We start from the raw sequence: 16,148 nt of genomic DNA, 5'->3' as shown, positions 1-16,148 counted from the left end.
CTAGCAAAACCTTTCAAGCAAAACCTCACTGACTTTCATACCAATAAGGCCTCGAGTTAACAGTAACAAAACTCTGATTACATTAAAGCTAATATCAACTCCCTTTGCACCATTCCCCTAGTCTGTTTTTGCAAATATGTTGCAGAACTGTTGCATGTACTTTGGAAATGAATATAAAGCACATTTGTTGCTGTCCCACCCAGAACAATTTGTACTCTGGAAAATTAGAAGTGGTGCTACACTGCATCATGTTGTTATCATCTGAAGCATCTGGGACTTCATCTATTCCCAGCTGGTTCCAGAAGGTAACTGCTAACAATTTAGAGTGCACTGTAATCTCTACCAAAATTATCTTCAATAAATATTAGACCTGTCAGTTTCTTTGTCTACTTTACCAAACTAATTTCTGATATATTTAGAGAATTTGTAAGAAGCCATTACGTAATGGCTTTTAGGTATGTTTTCATAAAGTAATTGACTGCTTCTGTTAGGATTTTTAATTTTTCTGTTGTCAGCTTGTGCTGTATGTGTTTTTACATTAACAGACTTGAATTTTCAGGTTATGAAAAGATCTCATGACAGAATTATTGACAGCCAGTTGTTCTTCCTTTCACTTCTGTGCATCAGGCTTTTTTTTTTTTTTTTTTTTTTTTTTTTTTAACAAGAAGGTTTGTATTCTCTCCTGATTTTCTTTTTTTCTTTAGTTTCCTTTCACAGACTCTAAACTAGCAACTTTGATTTTGCTGAAACAGGTTTTCTTGCATCCCTTATGACTATCTGGTTCTGATTATTTACATATTTTTTTAAAGATACAGATACTTACAAAGAATGAGGCTGGGAAATCACTTTACTCGTTTTGCAAATAGAACACTTCCAGTGTGAACACCCTGTCTTCTTCAGTGCAAAATAGTAACAAGCATCTTGCCACCTGCTTCCTTGAGTTAGTAAAAGCCTCTTTTTTTTTTTTTTTTTTTTTTTTTTTAATTCATATGTATTGGCATTTAAGATTACAAACATAAACCAAACAAGCAAAGGATGAGGTTGTGTAAGAGGGAGTTCCTGGATGTATGAAAGGAAAAAGGGTAAATCCCAAACAAATCCTACCCTGACTACCTCCAGTGGATTCAGTATGAATTACAGAGTCCTCACTTCTTGACTTTCAAAAATCTTCTTCATACTGACCGTACAAAACAGTTTTACAGTATTTACTTGTCTTCAGGCATGAAAATGCATCACCATTGCACAGATGGCCAGTTTCATATGCTTTTGATTAACTTTTTCCTTTTTAAACACACCTTCTTTGCTCAAGTCAGTTTATGCTGGTTTTGTTTTGTGACATGATGATTTATAAAATTTCTGTCAAACTGTGTTTGATCTTTATAAGAACAATCAGAGTAAATGTAGCCAGCTACAGTTCTCCATCCCAGCCAAGTCACAGTGTACATATGGTAGATGATACAAGGCAACCCAAAGACTGATTAGCTTACAAAGTGCAGTGCAGTAGTCTTTACTACTCGTCATTAATGTCACAGTAGATTTTAAGAAGCAAGAGACTTCTCCCATAGCCAAAGCAGTCTTGCACATAACAACAGGGAAGAAAAGTCAACTAGAAATTGTGCAACATGTGGGAGCATGGTCTTCGCTTATAACTTCCTTTGCAGAAATCAAAAGACTGTTCTGATCCCGTTTTCCTGCTAGCTTCTCCTAACAGTTCAGGAAATACTTGACAGAACAACTTTCCTTAAGATGGAGCAGTTTTCCACTCATTTCCTAGAAGAGCTTTGCTTCCTGAAGACACTGTAGTATCAGCACCAGAATACCTAAAGCCCTACTCAGAGTTTACAAGGAAAAACAGAACGATGATCACTGCCATTTTTTGACTTCCTGCTCTAAATGGATACAAATGCTAAGGAAATTATGGGTCACACGTATACAAATTTAGCAAAACTACCTCATGATAATCCTAAAATCTTCCTGGTTCTTATTTTACTTTCATGTTTCATAGCCAAATTTTCAAGTTTTATTCTGACTATTTTTAGTTGGGTTAAATGTAATTCTGCAGTGAACTTTATGTATTAAACACAAATCTTGTTCAGCATTGGAAAACATTGATGAAGCACACATACTTGATGAGATTAAAGCAGCAACTATCAAAAACTGCATCCTCTTGGAATCTCTCACAGAAGGACCAATCTTAAATACATTTCTTGCAAGGCAAAAATCTCATTTCTAGCAGCCAGCGCATTCATGTGCTTGACAAGAATGAGCAACAAGTTACAGTATATTTCCTGCTTCATTGGTTAATATAAGTAACTGATATTCATGCATGTCAGCCACATCATCAGAGGAACTGTTTGCAAACCCTTTCAGCAAGTACGGCTCAATCACAGCCTTTAACAAATGTGCATATGACACCCTTTCTGTATGCAGTTTGGCTTTCTGAAATCCTTTAGGAAACACTCAAGACCTCTCATGACTTTTTGGGGTTGTGGAAAGACAAAGAAAGGCAAGTATTTCCCAGATGAAATAGGCAGTGAAATAGAATTTTTTTTTTTAAAAAAAGAGGCTCTCAAATATCATCTCCATCAGATGATGCTCTTGAAGTGCCTGATGAATCACAATCAAATATATGTGATTAACAGGAGGCGAATCCAAATGTATGGAGACCAAATGAATACAGTGGATTGCAGCCACAACTTTTTGTGTTGTGAGCCAGTCAGACCTCCCAAGTCAAGCAAGGCTGAGCCAAGTCTGAATTTAAATAGGAGATCCTCCAAGGAAAACTGAGTGCGTGCACTGAAGGAAATAGTACTGGTAGCCCTTGTCTGTCTGAGTTACTACTGAAGTAAGGCTCTTGTGTGATGCCAGCAGTAAGGTCTGGGATTTTAGAAGAAATACAGATCTTTGAATCCTAGTACTTACTGGTCATTAAAAATCCAATGGCAGTTTACAGAAGAGTAATGATGTTCATGTAGCCAAATTTCATACTAGATAATTAGAGCATAGAGACGCACAACAAATATCCTGCCAGTTTGAAGCGAACACAATGTTTTCTTTCACTTCTTCTCAATCAACTTTCATGGAATGTTATTGTAAGTGACTATGAAGTTCTACCCAAGAGGTGATTTCATTCGTATTCTAGTGTTGAATAAAGACACTACTATAACATATCATGTGGTAACCACAAGTTGCTTTTTTTTTTTTTTTAATCTCCATGTTATGGTTTCTTTTTCATTTCTTACTTAAATGAACAAATTTGATAGTCTCTTTCTTTGTATTAGTTTAAACTAACTGAAGAACTCATGAATCTTGGACTCAGAGTAGCTTAGACCAGAAGAGCTGTTTGTAACACATGTAGTTCAATTGTCTTTCAAAGTACAGACAGTAAGAAAATTTGATGAGGGTTATCAAGGTCTCATAAATCATGCTTACTGTATTCAACATGCAGGGGAAAAAAAAGAAAAAAAAAAAAAGATAGCTAGGGCTAAATTTTGGACTTGTGTTTGCTTTTGAGAATTTCTGTACAATCCCTATTCAAACTTTGACATAATTTTTTCATACTTGAATGTTTTTGTGAATTCACAGCTTAATTTGGTGTAATCACTATTAATGCTAAGGCCATAATAGTAGATGAGAATGTTCATTGTCACGAGCCTGTGAAACATTCACAAATAAGCTGAGGAGTGAGAGACAAAGAAACATATAAAACTGCTAAAACTTCATAACAGGGCTGTAAGGCAAATAAGCCTTTTGACACTTTTGGAAATAGCATGTAATTATCTCCTATTGCTGCTAAGTACATAAACTTATCTGTTGTAAAGCACAATGATCATTACAAGTAGATTATATTAGGTTAGTAGATGTTCCTGTTCCTGAATACAAAAATTAATGAACAGTAACTCAGGAAGAAAGAAAGAAAGAAAAAAAAAAAAAAAAAAAAAGGAGAGAGATTTAAGAGGAGAAAAACATGGAAGAGAATTCGGACTTGCATACCAAATACTATAGAGATGACTGATATTCAATACATTAGTCCTTTATATAACTTTAATAAATTAATTATTTATTTATCTCATTCTTTCTTTGTGCTGGAACTGTGCTCCTCACTGCAAAAGCACAGAGTTAGTCTGGGTTGTAAACTCTACCTGCAGAGCTTCAGTACTTCAGGAATCTGTGGGATTGGATCATTCCAAGTGGCTTTGTGCTTGATTGTGTGCACTTGCTGCTTAATAGTTCTTTAAATTGCTGTTACTACAGGACAAAAAGAATTTTATATGAGTACATTGAGTGAGAAAATTACGATTCTTTCAGCTTTGACTAATACATGATGACTAATATCTAGCGAGAAGCATTTCCCAACATTACACTACCAGAAAACTTACATACATCATCTCCCTGGCCTTCCTACTCTTCGTGCATGGAAAGAAAACTGAAAAATGCAGGTCATAAAGACTGGGATGGTGGGAGAGAAGGACAACTGGGCAAGATACAAAGAGCGCTGACCCCTCCTCAGAGTTGTGGAAGACTCAGGTTCTAAAAACACTTCTGATCAAATGATGTAGAAAGAAAAATGTACAGAAATGAGTAAAATTAAGTTAAACACAGTGCAGGGCATAGAATAGAATGACTCAAAGAAGTTGCCAGGACTACCAACAAAGTATTTGCAGCAGCAACTAAAGCATAGTTTAATCCAAATTAACTAATGTCATAGTTATGTATTTCTCCCCCTCTTTACCTCTGTGCAATCAGATCTCCAGTTCAAGTTACTGAGATCATAAAGTTATTTGAGTGAGCTCAGTGGATCTTTGAGGCACACCTTCTTGACAGCAGCTATGGTTGATTGTTGCCTATGAAAAAGCAATGACTGCCAACGTTTTCCACTTCTTACCTTTTGTGCCATTTGGATCTGGTTCTCTTAACTCTAAGAGGTAACCTGTAATTCAGCAGCTTTGGAAAAAATATGTGTGATCTCATGAATCTGATGTTGTAAAATATATATATATATTTTGTGAGGAGACAGAGGTCTGTACACCATTAAGCTAGTAAAACTCACAATTTTCCAGGGGTTTGTCAAGCAAATCTTTAATGCTCAAATCTTCCACAATCTGTTTGATATATCAGGAGGGAGAAGTGGTAAACTATCCATGAGAGTAGCTAGTACAGATCATAGAAAACCAGCATCAAATGCATGACATTTATATACTATAAACTTACTTTAAATTCTATGCTACGACAAGTACTGTACCATTAAAGAGGGCAAAGTTGGAGAAGACTGATTGTGACCATGTGTAGAATGAGGATAATTTATTTTTAGAATTGTATTTCTGTTCTACTGTAATTTTACCACCCAACACACACACATATGGATGTCTAAAACATTATCTAACGTTTTTAATAACTGCCATGAGCAAGAGCCAGAAAAAAGAAAAGGAAAAAAAAAAAAAAAAAAAAAAGAGAGATGTGTGTTTGTTTTACATCATGTTGAGTATTAAATTTATTGGGGGTGGGGAAAAGTTCTATTCTCTTCATGGATTCACTGGATCAGGTTTTCCACTCCACCTCAACATGCTATTCCAAAACTTATTCTAGAATAATAACAGGCAGTCAATACCTCTCTGCCTCAATATTCCAGAAACTGAAAGTCTTTAGAAAGAAACAGTGAAGTCACTGACATTACCATTGGAAGATAATGTATCTCACTCTTATGATACTGAGTACACTACAAGAAAAAAAAAAAAAAGAAAAAAGGTGCAACAGCATGGCGATGAGAAGGGAAAATCTTCCCAGTGTTGCTGACATTAGTGATGTCCAGCTACTACTTTATATTTCTTCAGTAATACAGAGTCTTTATGCAAAAGTTCTACAGTATTTGTAAAAATGTTTGAAAAGGTATAAGGCACTCACCTTTGAATTCCTTCAGTTGGAAGAAACATTTGTGTCTTCACAAGCTCCATTAAGAGGGCACTAGGAGAGAAAAGTTCACAGTCATCTGCTAGAACATTTATAGCAATGACGTGTTCCTCAACTTTGCCTTCCACTACAAAGAGAAATCCCTATCAAGACATAGCAATAAGTTTTCTGTTTCAAAAAGAGCAGCATGATTCAATCCAAATTGATAAAGTGAATGCCACAGCTATGTCTTCTTCTCTTCCTTAAACCTAAGCAGTTAGATCTCCATTCCTTACTTCCCAACTTACTGAAACCTTGGAGAACCTGATATTTGAGTGAGTTCAGCAAATCTTTGAGGCACACCTCACCAGCCGCAGCCACACCTGACTGTTAGGCCTATGAGGAAATGATGATTGATAATGTTAATCTGAAACTTTATTCAGAATTGAATTTTCTCTGATCCTGCAAATGGCTATTTAATCAAAAAGACAATGTCTGAGGAGAAAAGCCAAGCACAACTGACTGTATATCACAGTAGCCACCTAGTAAAAAACTCAGGTTCTAATAACTTTTCCTATATTCACAACTAGGGCTAGCAAATATGTTAAAACAATGCCTTTTTCACTTCCTCTGAAAAAGTGGCTAAGGTCTCCATGACATTCCTGGAAATAACAAAATTTCTTCCTAAATTTCATCATTTTTCATAATTCTCTTTTATCTCCTACCTATAATTTTGCTGTCAGTCCAACCCTGGCATGCAGCAGGCTGGTGATATCAACTCCAGCCACACTGAAAAGCAGAACAAAGAGGAGTGTTAAAAAGGTGGAAGATTTTGCCTAACAGTACATTCACTGAAATGCTGAATTCCTATCCTGAGAAAGTGCTATGGGATCTTTAATTGTGAGGCATAGCAAAGAAGATGTTGGACCGTTAGCCAGTTTCTTTACCTCTTGAAGGAGGAAAGGCTGAGTCTGTCTTGCCAGAAACTAATATTTGGGTCCAGATATTGTACACATTCTGAACTTGATGGTTAGGTCTCTGCATTATTCCCTCTATTTTAGAGGGAATTTTAGAGGCCATCATGTCTTCTGCCAGCTGGTAATGTCAGAAACAACAATATTGTTAATGTTTAACAGGTAATGCTGATTATTTCATGGAGTGAGTTTTGTTCAAGAATGAAACTGATTAGTGTTAATAATTTAACTTGTTGACAAATAAACATTTGAGGGAAAAAATATATAATATAATCCTAGAAAGCCAAACTATATACTTAACTTTGTCCTAAATTTAAATTCAGCTATTTATTACATCACCTTCTGCCAGAATTGGACAGTAAAGTGCTTTCATACTCAGAAGAATGTTTCCATTTAAAATTTGCATTTAAAATTGTAATAAGATGCTGGATCTCATTCTTCGTGAGGAAACTGTATTGCATTACTTTAGTTACAATGATAGAGATATGGTGCATTCTGCTTCCTGAGAAAGTTTCAATTTGCTGGGTATATTGTTTGCCCATTTTATCATGGGATGTTAAAGTTAAAATTAATATAATTCAAAGTGTCTCAAATGACACTTGCAAAATGAACTGGGTAGTTGTTAATTATTTAAATATTGCATCCTGTGAGTAATCAAATTTTTACCTACAGTCATAATATATTATTGACAGTTTGGAAGACAAACTCAATTGCTGTCCAGCATAATTCTGAAATATAATTTATAGCAGTTATTTAGAGAACTATATCAAGTACATTAAAGCCATATGGTACTATGGTTTCATCCCCAAGAGATGCCTCATCAGCTAAGAGAAGCATTATGATCAATATGTATAACACTCATTTTTAATAGAGTGTACTAAGCTGCAGAAGATTACTACCCCTGCCAGTTACGTGAAAATATGAGCTGTAACAATTACTTTAGGATTGTTGGAGAGTTTCAGTATTCTCAAGATATAGAAAATATGTTTTTGTTTTGTCATGTTTAGAGCCTGAAACACTCTCTAGAAGCTGAAATCCCCAGAAAGTAGTACGCCTTACCAGACAAGGTAAAGCCTATAAAAGTAAAACCTTATTTGCATTGTAATGTTCAAATAATTTGCTAAATATGGCTCTTAGAAGAAAAAGAAAAAAAAGGAGAGAAAGAAAAAAGGATAAGAGCATTGTCATTTATCTTGGCATGAGTATATAGTATTTACCACAACTATGACTATTGCACTACTAGAAATAAGAAGTGGTAAGTACTACAATGATTACTGCAGCCTTGGCAATGCTGAGAATGTAGGATTTTGTAAGAGATTTGTGTAACACACACTCATCCCCCAAAATACTGAGAAAAATACCACATAAATACCAATCATTACATTAACCTCTGATCTGGTAGAAACATTAGCAACTACAGACACAGAGCAAAAGTGCACTGCCTATTTAAGGACACAGAGCCACAGATGTGTGAAAAAAAGAAAAAAAAAAAAAAAAGTCATATTTCAGTTATTCTATCAGATGAAGCAACTGCCACTGAGGGAACTAAAGCAGAACTAAAATCTACTGCAAAACTGGAAGAGAAGCAGCTGAAATAAAGCAGCAACAGAGGCCGCAGTGTGGACAAAAGGAGTGCAAAGGAGTGCTGACCTATGAAGGTAAGTCCTCAGAGAACAGAACTGTACTACAGTGCCCCTTCCTTCTTCCAGATCTGACTACTACCACAAAACCTCTGCTTGAGGTCTGGTCTTTCAGCCTGTGAACACCAGGCTGCTCCTGCCTATGCAGCTGGCTTAGACATTCAACCCATCCAAGACTGGAGCAGGACAAAGTAAAAGTGATAAAGGATCAGCTCTGCCAGGGTAAATGGCATCACATCCCTTCTGGCAGCAGTACTGCCAGACCGTTCCTACACAATTGGGATGAGTTCAGATGCACCATGGGCAGGAAGGGCAATAAGCAGTTCCTCTGGATCTGGAGATATGGGTAAAACGCAGGATTAGGTGGCTTAGAGTTGGAGCAGGAAGGCAAGTTAAGGACCAGATGGAGAGTTTGGACATAACTGTGACTAGAAATGCATTCACAGTGTGTTCAATACAATCTAATCAACCCTTCAGTGGTGATTTCAGGTACAGCTTGTTGAATATTGTCCGGGAATCTGCACTCCTTTCTGCTTTAAACATATCTTTCAGTGAAAGATTTTCAACCCAAGTTGCTTTACCTTGAAATAGTGAGGATCAGGGCAGGTCAGTAGACATTCAGATGAATTTAATTGGCTTCAAACTTACATTACAAAACAGAAAAAAACAGAACTGACTGCATTTTCACATGGGTTGATTCATATTTTTTTTGTCCAAGAAAAAGTCAAAGCTCTTTTGAATGTTCACTTCAATATTTGATTAAAAAGAAAAAAAAAAAAAAACAACAACTTTCATTATGAAACATTATCATAATATTATAGTACCATGATACTGAGAAAAACACCATGAAAATATCATAATACCATAAAAATCCTCATGTCCCTTTTCTTCTCAAATTCCTTAGCTGGATGTCAGCTCTCAGGACACATGTTGGCCTCTACATGCTGTTTTTCACTAGGCGCTGTGTCAGAGTCAGTGGCTGCTGTTTGTGAGTGATTCTTCCGCTCTTTAAAAAAGCTTCTCTGATAGGGTGGGGATGCAGTGACACCCAGGGCAGCTCATCAGATACCAAGGACAGGGATGCTAGACTAGAACTACTACTGTACCAATGAAGGTGGCTGTAGTTCTTCTGAGATATTTCTTTTACAAAGAAATGATTCTCCAAACTGTCCTATTTAGATGTACCAGAATTCACATTCAAATGTTGAATTCAACATTCAACATTTCAACTGGAAAACCATTCTGACAGTCATTAAGAGCTGAGGTAAAGCAGTGTTTCTAATAATACCCAAATTTTTTAGCCAATTTTCACATTCTTTGCTAATCTTTATTTTTATTTATTTCCAAGCTTTTCTCCCATCTGTTCCCCTCTGCATGATCTATATCTTATGCTCTTTATCCCTAACAGATTTTTGCTCCTCATTCCTGGTCAAGTTAGATTAATTATGACAATATTCTCTGTGTATTTTTGGTTTCTTTGTTTTCTTTCTTGTGCATCTTGCATTTATACAGACCTTTTCAAATCCTTATCACTCCCTCTGACCGTTCCACAACAGTCCATGTTTTTATACCAATTTTACAATAGTTCTCCCTTCTTTCTTCCTTTAGGCTCAGGTTTCCAGTTTCACTGCTGAATACAAGTTTCTGTCAGATTTTGTCTGTTTTAGCTGACTCCCTTGTTTTCTACTTTTCTGGCTTCTGTGGCTTTGTTCTTTGACCTTTATTCCTGGACATTAGCTCTATGTTCTTTCTTGAGATCTACCTCCTGAGGCAGTCTAATGCACTGATGTGTCTTCTCTTTTCTTGCAATGCTGCATGCACTGCGAACTATTAATTAAACATACATGCTTCATGAATGTATCTGCACACCATTTTGAAACACATTCAGGTTTTAATCTATACCACGTCCATGGTACCCATTTTTGCTTGTGGCAATACAAGCATTCCTACAGAAATTGCTTGTTATCCTTTCTCCATATTAATTCATAAGTATTGCTATATTTTGGTCTGGAAGAAGTCCAGTACTATTATTTTACTGATGGAATACACTTTCTTCCTTTGGGAGATAAAATAATCAAATTGTAACAAGCTGTTTTACATTGCTGTTTCAAGCTGCCTCTGGTCCAAAAGAAGAAATTATAATAAAACAAATGCCTCATCTGACTAAATAATCAAGCACATCACTGCTTAAAGAGAGCAGTACAAGGCTGGAGGGTTGAAGAATTTGAAAGAAACTTGAAAAAAGCAGTCCATACACATATGGCAATAAGTCTACCTGAAGTTTCCAGTTCTCTTTAAAAGAGATGAATTAGTACAGACAAACAAAACCTAACATATGATGTACAAAACATACTGCAGTGACCTACTTAGAGATACTTAAGAGGAAGGACAAAATTATCATGAACAGATAAACAAAGCACAATAGAGAGAAACTTTATACAGGCTTTACACTCTGACCATTTCTAGAACAACAAATTTCCAATCAACCTCTTTTTCCAGCTTCCAAGTCTTTGTGGGAGTCTGAGACTATAAAGAGAGATGACAAAAGGAAACACAGAAGCTAAAATTAAAGAAAGGTGTTTACATTATTACATGGGAGAAAAAAAAGGATGAGATAGGAAAAGAAGTTTCTAGACAGTCCAAACAGTCCACAACAGTTGGGTATGAAATACTTCATGGGTGATCAGATTTAGAAAAAAAAAAAAAAAAAAAGGCAACAAGCACAGTTATTGCACAAAATAAAGAAATTGACCTGCATGGAACGAAAGGCATATCCCAGATACCACCTTTACTTACTCTGATACCTCTACAGTCAAATCTCAAGTTATAATTACTCATTGAACAAGAACATAACAAAAAAAACAGGATATTTTTGTTAACCAAATATCAATGACTTATGTTACCAAACACAATAACAAGAAACCTTACTACAGTTGCACATCTATGTCCTTTAGATGCTTTGAGTACCTTTGTCTGAAGGATATAGTGGAGTTAAAAGACTGTACAGGTTCTACTAAAGTGAAAGAGCATATGGAACAGTCAGCTTATGAGAGACTAAAATTACTGTGTTTCCATACTTTGGAGAAAATAAGGCTGAAACGGAAAGTTTGCAAGTTTGTGAAGGACAAATTGCATGTAATTTTTGCTCATCAAATCAAGCATTCCCTGTTGTAGGCATCCATCCACCTTCAGCATCCATACAAATGAAGTCAAATACACAAGAAGTAGCTGACAAAACAAAACAAAACAAAACAAACAAACAAACAAACAAAAAACAACCCTCAATATCTGGTGGTCTGAATCAGCAAATTACAAGAATTATAATGTATGAACAGGACAGAGGACTAAAGGAGAAATGCTAAAAAGGGCAAAGGCAAAACCAGTCTTTGTAGGCCCAGAAGAGTATTACAAGCCAAATGCCAGCATTCGAAATCCCCAAGAATCTAAGACAGTCTAAAGAATAGTCCCTGGCATCAGTTACCATTCTCGAGAGCCAGATGTATCCCAGTTCAGCTGTGTCTAGGATCCATGTCAGTAAAGAACATGCCATTCGCCTGTCAACATGATTTCTAAAGGAATAATAATTAGCAAACTTTGTCTCAAGGATTAACACAGAACACATTTGCCCCTGCACCTAGACAGAGCCTTTGAGCTACAGGAACATGGAAAATATTATACCCCTGTGCAAGCCCAAGTAGCAGCAAACAGCAAACCAGCAAACACACATAAGCCAAGCAACAATAAAGTTTTTGTTAGAAGGAAAAAATTGCTACAAGCTGCAGTTCGAAGGAGGCACTGAGAAATCAAATCATATAAGTAGGTGCAGCCACATTGCCCTTGAAATAGCTACCTTAGCAAAGAGCCAGTTCAATTTAATAAACAGAGTCCCTTCATTGTTATTAAACAGTACTGGCTACTACCTTGTTGTTATTTATCCAATGTAAGCCAATCTCAGTTTTGGCTTTTGACTGTAACAAAACAAAACAAAAAAAAGATCCAGACAGTCTATCATTAATTATTTTATCTCAGTTACACTTGCATTAATCTGGAGTAAATTTAGGGAAGCAAATGGAGACATTTTTGATTTCAAGCCATATAATTGGGATGAGGGTCTGACCACCCAGTATGCAAAGAGAAGCTTTTAATGCCCACTTAGGCATGAGCTCTGAGCATTCAGGCAGTTAGCTTACACCTGGCTTGTCTACAGTTACTAGTACTTCCTTTTTTTCCCCTGTCAAATCTTCCTCCCCTCAATGTACTTCATGGTGGTTGTTTTTGTTTTTTTTTTTTTTGATGGATGGCAAAGAATAGGTTAAACTTTTGTCCCAGTTTTAGATAAAGTGTTGTTATGCATCAGAAAGGAGAGCAGCCAAAAGAGCACTGCATATCATTCTGCACATCGTTAACTGGTAATGCAATCTGCCCTACTCTAGGTGTCACATCCAAGAAAAGACCACAAAATTAGAATTGTAGAGCTTTGAGAAGGGGAGTACTTGGTGTTCCTCTCCTCGCCCTTTATGAAAGGACTGCGGTAAGCAGCCAAGAAGAAATCAGCATTTTACACAAAATGTCTCAGAACCTAACAGCAAATCCAAACAGCTATTCAGCGTCACGCACTCAGATGTGGTCATGTAATTTATATATTATGATAATCTGGTTTTCATCTAGCCTACTGATTCAATAGTTGTTCCATTTCAATAATTGGCTATCTGACTCCCCACCCATGTTGAGGAATATGCACACCACTATATTAAATGGACATCATTAACCTAGAAAAAATATCAGGAGAAAAGGAGAGAATTTTCACAGAAAAAGAAAAGGTATTCACTTTCATATGAGTTTGTCTGTTAATATATAATTCAAGATAGCCACATTTTAAACATTTAGATTAAAAATTTAATTCTAGTACTGTTTGAAAGTATCTCATTCAACACTTAAATCTGATTTACAAAGTAAAGGGTTTGGTTCTGTGGGTTTTGTTTGGATTATTTTTGTTGTATACATGCTCTGTCCCAAAAAGTCTTACAGATGATCAGTGGCTATCAAACAGTCAGCAAGATACTTTAAGAAGATCTGCAAATGTTGCAATAAACACAGCAGGAATGACAAGAGGCCATTTCTACTGTCAAAAATTTCTTGACCTGACTGTAAAGCTCTGTCAACCTCAAGAAAGCATCTATAAAATAATACAAATAAAATACTACATCAAGCTGCCTACTTATCTTTAAATATTATTCTTCCACACGTCTTTAAATATTACTATTCTACTAGCAGTGGAAGCATTCAGCATTTGTTCATTTAAGCCATGGTGTGCCTGTATCCTGTCAGACTTGGAGGAGGTTCCCAAGTGTCCCAAATTTCCAGGCTATAGGTTATTTCCCAGTGAGTATGATGCTGAATGATACAAATACTCACTGTTATAAGCTTGGACAGTCATTTACACTTAGGGAATGTAACTCCTCCCATTCTCACAGTACTTAATGCAGTTCACAAGCACAAGACAGTGTGGAATCCCATCCAGAAATTGCTACATGCTTCTATTAATTATGATGTTTATAGGTTTTTTTTTAGCTTTCCATTTCACTTCAGAGAGCCACCTATCTCAAAACTACAAGTGGCAGAAAGACTTTCCCTTTCAATGCATGAACTTGAGAGTCTGAATTGCAACACGGACGCTTTCTCAAATAATTATCTCGTTCTCTAGTTCTCCAAATTCTCTGCATCAGTCCTCACCCAGGGTGCAGTGCTGCGTTCCCTATTTAAGGGAGAGGCACAAATAGCAGTCCTGATCAAACCAGCTGCAGAATTATGAAGTACAGTTTCCCAATATGATACCAAGTACCAAAACCATAAAGAAGATAAGCATTTACGATATTATCCACTGTCTCAACGGAATACAGGAATGAGAGTCATATAAAATTCAGAAGCAGATATAGCTTGTAAAAATAAGAGAAAAAAAACCTAAAGAAGCAGTTGGGACTTTTAACAGAAACTTATGATAGGTAAAAATACATTTCCTATTCAAGTTAAATACTTAAAATACAAGTTAAAATAATTAATGCAACTATAAGAAAATTCAGGAAGTTGGTAACTGCAAATTCTTTACTCAAGTAGTAAGAATGTAAGAAATGTACGTGTGCTGCAGGGCTCAATTCTGTGTTAGCTAAGTAGGTAAAGGTAACGAATATACCTTTCATATATCTCTTCTTGATACATGAAGTTTTTGCTGTTTTTTTTTTAAGAAAAAGAATGAAAAAAAAAAAAAAAAAAAAGAGAAATAGATTGTTTCCTATCTGGCATCAAAAAAAAAAAAAAAAAAAAGAAAGAAAAAAAAAAGATTTCCTAGGTGTCTATTTAGGACAGTGCTATTTTCACAGACAGCTTCCATTTTCATTGCAGCTTTTCAGACCATTTCTGCTCCACACACTAAAATAACTGAAAATGTTTTCTTTCTCATCAAACTGTTCTCTTTTCCTTTTGTTTCCTTTCCATCCTGTAATTTAAACCACTAGGTTGAAGTCCTACTCCGAAATAAATCGTTTTTCCCCATTGCTTCCAATATCACATACGTTTTCTATATAGTCAAACTATTCATGTTATAGATGGTTTTGTGGGTTTTTTCTTTAACTTTGACATTACTTTCTTCAGCCTCCTCATCATTTTCAGCTTCCTCTTTTGTCTTATACACAGATCAAAATGCTTTTCTAAGCAAATGTGACCACTCAGATTACCCTGAAATTTTATCTTATATACAAGTAGTGTACTCCTTCTGCCCGAGTCAGAAAATACTGAAAACAGGATGCCATGGGGAGCTGAACTTTTCACACTCTTTGTAGAAGGGAGGCAACTAAACGTGTAAATGATTTGGAAAGAACATAAAACTCAGCAGTGATGGGCACACACAAACTGCATCAGTATAGAAACTTAGTATCTTACAGTATGAGAGTTAGCTCCCAACATAGAAAACTTTTTTAATCCTGACGTATTCAGAATGCTGTGTTTGAGTACAGAGGGAAATTCTTTACCATGCTTCCTTACAAATGCATGGCAGTGGGATCTAGGTACAAAGTGCACAGATTAAGCAGTGAGAGCAATCATGTGGACCCGCCCCTGCCAACCATGTCAAGAGCTGAAAATTAAACCCAATGCAAAGAAAGATTCTTCCTTGAGGAATTTTCTGATGTGAAAAATCCTGGACCTCGGGGGCTCTTGGACTGAGACTATGTTCAAGTTGCCATGGAAAGTATTATGAAACTCAAGTGCCAAACCTACAGGAACACCACACACTCTGTGTGTCCTGGATGAAGCCATTTGGGGTTTAATATAGCCTGAAGGCCTGTGGGTTCTTTTAGTTGATGGTCCCTAGCTGTCCCACAGCCTTTCCATGTGAACTCCAAGTTCCAGTGCCCTCATCATTTATCTTTCACTGATTTCAAGCCCTTGAAATCCACTGGATGTGAATAATGACAAACAAACCCATTCATCTTAGTAAGAAAAACCAAAAGGAAATATGAAAATGACTCCGCATACAGGCAGAAGTTCACTTTGATATCTCTCTATGGAAATAAAAAGTGCAACACAAAAATACTTCTTTCTTATTCTTATGGCCTAAGCATAATTTCTCTCATTCACATTTTTAGAGGAGTTG

The 16,148-nt window shown here is 36.2% G+C and overlaps 2 long non-coding RNA genes across 3 annotated transcripts in view; one reads left to right on the top strand and one right to left on the bottom strand.

Moving 5' to 3' along the window:
- Nucleotides 1–16,148, bottom strand: part of LOC149918168 (uncharacterized) — a 56,050-nt gene that overhangs the window by 29,155 nt on the left and 10,747 nt on the right. Inside the window, exons 2-4 of one of the 2 annotated variants that reach the window (XR_016466047.1) lie at nucleotides 6,612–6,675; nucleotides 5,902–5,961; nucleotides 4,143–4,248 (exon numbers count right to left, since the gene is read on the bottom strand). This is a non-coding gene — a long non-coding RNA (uncharacterized LOC149918168). Of the gene's footprint in view, nucleotides 1–4,142; nucleotides 4,249–5,901; nucleotides 5,962–6,611; nucleotides 6,676–9,363; nucleotides 9,414–16,148 lie in introns of those variants that run through there. The other variant, XR_016466048.1, reaches the window with a different exon arrangement.
- Nucleotides 8,264–16,148, top strand: part of LOC149918167 (uncharacterized) — a 28,991-nt gene continuing 21,106 nt past the window's right edge. Inside the window, exon 1 of the long non-coding RNA XR_016466049.1 lies at nucleotides 8,264–8,518. This is a non-coding gene — a long non-coding RNA (uncharacterized LOC149918167). The remainder of the gene's footprint in view (nucleotides 8,519–16,148) is intronic.

The sequence above is a fragment of the Phasianus colchicus genome, chromosome 4, assembly GCF_987193195.1.
Source record: "Phasianus colchicus chromosome 4, bPhaCol1.hap1.1, whole genome shotgun sequence".
NCBI lineage: Eukaryota > Metazoa > Chordata > Aves > Galliformes > Phasianidae > Phasianus > Phasianus colchicus.
This window is presented reverse-complemented; position numbering and strand designations above follow the sequence as displayed.